The sequence below is a fragment of the Aphis gossypii genome, chromosome 1, assembly GCF_020184175.1.
Source record: "Aphis gossypii isolate Hap1 chromosome 1, ASM2018417v2, whole genome shotgun sequence".
Taxonomy (NCBI): domain Eukaryota; kingdom Metazoa; phylum Arthropoda; class Insecta; order Hemiptera; family Aphididae; genus Aphis; species Aphis gossypii.
Window position 1 is genome coordinate 43,378,872 of NC_065530.1, and position 6,029 is coordinate 43,384,900.

Below are 6,029 nucleotides of genomic sequence, written 5' to 3' on the forward strand. Positions count from 1 at the left end.
ATTCCAAGCAAAACTTATAACCATTTGCCTTTTACATGGTGAATAAAAAAATGTTTTTACTCAATGTCAACATGGTGTGTTTTTTCTAGAATATCGTGGTAAATCTCATTATAATTGATTATCGTTATAGTATAATTAATTATTGTATGTAATGTATTATATATTAAATAGGTATATAATATTATTTTACATAATATTTAGACACGTTAACCGTTTCTTATCCACCGATCGTTTATACGATCCGTAAAATATAGAAAAGTATAAAAAACGGCATAAAAATTGTGTATTTTTTGTAGACAGGATTTATAGTTTGTACAGGTTTCATAATGATAACGAATTAACACGTATGAGACGTAATTTTTACGAAATGCGTAATTCCGTCGATTTTCCCGTGGGACGAGAGTTGTTAAAAATAATTGTAACCAAGCAGGTATGTAAGTACGGTGTAGATGTATATACTTTACAATATTATACTATACTATACTTACGCAACACGCACCAAAATATGATAATGAAAAATTATAATTAATATCATTTGTTTTTCTTATCGAATAGGAAACGGCGAAGACGCGACTGCTATAATATATTATATACGCACCGAACAATCGAAACGGAAAGGAATTAATCCCCGCATACATTATATGTGTACGGTGTACATATATTATATATTGTATAACATTTATATTATTTATTTTTATTATTTTATTAAAAAACCGGTGGAATGTTGTGCTCGTCGGGTGGAAGAGGAAACGGACAGTGGTGCTACGCGAAAGACGGAAAAAATAAACAGGCCTAAAGAGTATAATCTTATACGAATGTGTATACTGACTGCAGTGTATGCATGTAGACAGTAGGTATAATGCGTACGTATATAATAATAAAAATTTAATCATTCGGCACGATTTTTATCCGTGGTGGACGACCGCGCAGTCGCAAAAACAATAAAACGAAAAACTTGCGCGTGTAATTTTATAAGATCAGAGTTAGGTATATAGGTATATAACCCGTATCTCACCCACACCAAAGTATATAATAAATGTGTAATGATAATAATAATATTATTTGTACATTAATCCTCGTTTCCTCGGTGCATCCTTTTCGACAGCACGCCCCTTCCCCTCTCTATACCCGCAATCACGCACAACTCTTCCAGCTATTCAACGTATACCTACTCCGCCGTCGACCCCACGACGATATGTCTTGCAGGACGTGATCGGGACGACGACGATGGCAGCCGGGCGCGTTCATTATAATAACAATAATAATATTATAATATCGTAGGTACACAACAATACGATATCCGCATCGCGTATATAATATCATTCGCCAAATTATACGTTTCCATAGCGAACGCGCGCGCATTCCGGAGACCCGAGTTTCCGGTCTGCCGGTCGACGGTCCGTCTGTCTGCTGCTGACGGCGGCCACACCGTTTTACAATAACGCGCGTGTATACCTACTATTATTTTAATAGTGCATCCACGAAAATTAATTTAGCATATTTTGAGTTTTTAACATTTTATTTAAACACGTCATTTCTAGATACTTATCTGCCTATTAACGCAACTATGCCTATATTATAATAAAGACAGTTATTTTTTACCACTACTAAACAATGCGTTTATATATATTTATTATAATATATTTACATATATTATGTTATGTTATTTTAAAACAATTTCATATTTTATACACATTATGACAAATATATAATATAATTAGCCCTAATTATTCCAACAAATCAAATAAGTAGGTATTTATAATAAGTATGCTTATTAGTGGCATAACTTCGACATGTATGCCCGAGAGAGAAAATTTTAAAACTCCCCTCCTAATCTAAGACAATAACTGAAAGATCTTATGGATGTTGATTTATTTGGTAAAATTATTTTAAAAACTTTAAAAATATTATAACATCGCTATAGTAGGTAGCACCATATTCATATATTATTATATTGTAGAAGTACGATTGTATAATATGTGTACATAAATATTTTGAGGGAAACTGACACAGATCACACGATTTGAAAATATTTATCCACGTTTGCCATAATATTTCTATATTGTTCATGAAATTAAAATTAAATTCAACTGTACTTCGAATTATTAAAAAATGTATCATAAAAAAAAATACTTTGGAGTTGTACCCATAACGTGGTAGTCAATTTGCATCAAAATTGGCCCTAATGAATTACGGGTGGTCAACGTTTCCACCAAAAATGTGATTTTCGTTTTCGCCAAAAAAAAGGTTCGATTTTCGTTTCCGCCAAATCTACTTCTACTTATGTTATTGAGATGGAGTTTAAGAACCCCTAGTCTACCTGCAGTTTTATCGATCATCGATATGTATCGAGATTCGGCATAAACCATTTGATAACGCAATAGAAGAATATAAAAATAAAACAATTTCAAGAATGCAGTTTTTAAATAAAGTATACAACAATTATTTGAATAATTTATGGTATTTTCAGAAATATTTGACTATATATATATATATATATAAATTTATACATTTAATAATTATATCCTTAATTCAATTGAAATTCAAAAATATAAATCCGAAAATTAAGTGAAACAATTTTTTGGGGATCAATAAGAACCGCCTCCTCGTGGTAGCTCCTGGGTGACTCTAAATGGTTCTCAAACAATAATTTAGACAGGTGGGGTAGAAATAGATTTAACGGAAACGAAAATCGAACCTTTTTCGTTTTGACGAAAACGATACTCGGTGGAAACGAAAATCAAGTTTTTTAGCAGAAATGACTAACGTTCTTATTTACAACATGTGTAATTACTGTAATTTGCACTAAATTTTTTAAACTTCGTTTGTAATTTGTGCCAAAATAAAGATTTGTAATTTGTACCATCTCAGGTAGTAAGAAAATAGGAAATGTTATTTGTACCAAAATTAAAATCGATTGGTATAAGATAAATATTATCGAAATAATAATCGTACAAGTTTCTATATTTGAGTATAATATAATATTAATTAAAGATATAAAAAGCTTAAGACATTGACTATTCCTATATTTGAATAATGTCATTTTAAATAATTATTTACATTATATTAATTGTAACATTTTAGTTATTGTCTATTGACACATAATATTTTATTAAGTATTGATTTATTGTGAGAATAGTATTCGTATTTTAGAAATGATTCAGGGGAAAATATTTTACTACACCTCATATAAAAACTGTCTAGGTACGCCACAGACATTTCGTTGTAAATATCTTTAAATAGCCATATACATTTTGTGAATATGCTTTTCATCTGCTGACCTCGCGCGTAGATTATAATAAATGGTCACAATACTTTTTAACATTAAAAATGTACCTAATGCGTATTATAGGAAATTAAAAAATCAATAAGCATCAAATTTCTTACTTATTCAAGTCCCACTCATCATACATAGTATATACCTATTATACAATTTAATAGGTAGGTAAATAAAAATATGCAAATTTGCTTGAAATTAACGCGCACGTATATATAGCTGGAAATCGGGTACGATTATAGGTATTATCATTTATATCAAAAAACAATAAACATTTAAAAATATACCTAAATGCAAAAAAAAATTGTTTGAAAACCCCTACAGTTATAATTACAGTAAATATTACAATAATACTTAAATATTTTGTTTTAGTTTGATGGATATTATGCAAATAATATTAATCTGTATTGTATAGCCGTATTATAGGTAGTGGTGATTGACCGCAGTTTTTTCTACGTGATTTAGATTCTTATAACGGAACACCGAGCGAGGAAAATAGTATATATATGCATATTATTATTTATTACATATTATCATAAATATCTTTTACATGTATTATAATTATTTTTGATAAGCTCAAATTATTGTCAATCTCCTTCGATCAAAATCGTTTGTCCACACACAAAACCTAGGTATACTGTGCGGTAGAAGTGAGTTCCCGGTTGTTATAATTTATTTTTAAAACAATGACAGGTGGTTGCTGTTTACGCAAGCTGCAGTTCATGAAAAACGAGAAATATTTTTTTAGTCAAAATGTTTATCACGTTTACTGTGAAAATACCCTACTAACGCACAGGGTATAATTATAATTATGCATATTTTCACTGAAATAGCTAAGATGTAGCTTAAATATTTCATTAAAATATTAAATATCTTTAAAAAAAGAGATTACTTTGCTCTTGGTTAATATTGTCACATATTTTCATACGCAAAATTCTTGGCATGCATTTAAATATTCGTGTGGTACCTACCTAGTTTTGAAAAATGTTTATCGATTAGTATTTATAGAAACTAAAATAATATAATATTTAAAAAATATTTATCAAAATTAAATTATATTTTATTAATTTTAAGTATAACATTTTGACTGTATAAGTACAATAAAATATAAAAAATATAGAGCTTTATTTTATATATTAATAATAAAAACTAAAAAGAATCTCATAAATCAAAATAATAATTAATAGTATTAAAAAATAAGAATTTTGTCATAGTTTTTTGGCAATTTTATGAGATTTTGAGAATGTATTAGCTATTTTGTGGTCTTATAGCTATTCAAATTGACGATTGATTATTAAGATCTAAAAATTGAATATAATAGTTTTATCGTTATACATAGTTGTATAATATTTATTGAAAATTTTGTTATAATTTTAAACTAAAAATATCTATAATATATGATAGAATATGATAGAATATCAGAAAGAATGTTCATCGATTCCACTGAAATTATCTTTATTTTATCTGCTGTAAGAAATTTATCGATTTCGCCGACTGTCGACTCCGCTGAACTTTGATATTTATTAAGTATTGTGATGGTGTGATTGCTGAGCGAAAAGGAAGAAGAAATGTTATTTACTCATCATTTAATATTAAATTATAATATACAATTCATTTATTAGAAATACTATAGACTGTACGTCATATAAATATATATATAATTTAAAAATACAACACAATATAGTCTACCTACTCTAAATAACCACAGCCGGAGACAGTCGCAGGGAGAGTGCTGGTGTTCAGAAGGATGTTGTCTGAGTCGAGAAAATACCTGATGTAGATAAGGACATACATAAAGATACAATGATAGTCTGATAGTCACTCCTATAGTTAATTATTAATTGTAAGATGTGACAATCATTGTACAACACGATGAAAATGATAAAAAATGCTTTGATTTGGTTAGCTTGGCCGATCTTTCGTTGAGCCATTAAAGGAAAACCAACCAACCAACCTTTAAACGATTTCCGTCTAAAATAAGTGAAACATCATGACTAGGGATACATAAATGTGGACCTAACCTCGGTTTTCTCACAATAGACTACAGCTTTGAGTAAATTATCACCAGCGATCGCGGTATCGAAATGAATATATATTATACGTGGTGACATGTTTCGACTGTTTTCGCGATGAGCCTATAGCGAGCGGCTGGCTACAGCTGAATCAGATTTTGTCGAGTCGTCTTAGAATTTGTTGTCATGTCCCTGCGGATGTCTGGACTTGGGAGACGATAACATTTACTACCGATTTCGTTTTAAGTGTAATTTATTGTAATATACGCAGTCGCCGAAAAATTCGGTATAAGTCGTATATATGATATAATTATATAATAGTCACCATATTAGTGTAGTCTTCTCTGTGTATTATATCTGGTATCGTTCCAACTATCGATCTGTCGAAATTCCTATTTTCAATGACGATATCGTCATCGACGCTGGAATCTGCGCCACAGAGGGCCGTCTAAATTTAGACGATTTTTTTGTCTCTCACCGCAAGAAACGGCCGTCTCGTACTCTCTCGATATATCTCTGTATTTATATAATATACTAGTAAGTCCAGGTCCGGTGAACCATTAGGCACTATGTAGGCACGGTATACCTATAATGGGTTTATGAAACGGACAGACTTACGACTATATAACGACAATGTGTGTGCACTTGAGACCGCGCGCTTACAAACAAAAAAATATCATTAACGAACAGAAATTCGATCATAAAAATCACTAACTCTGCTCTATAGTAGGTGGAATTGT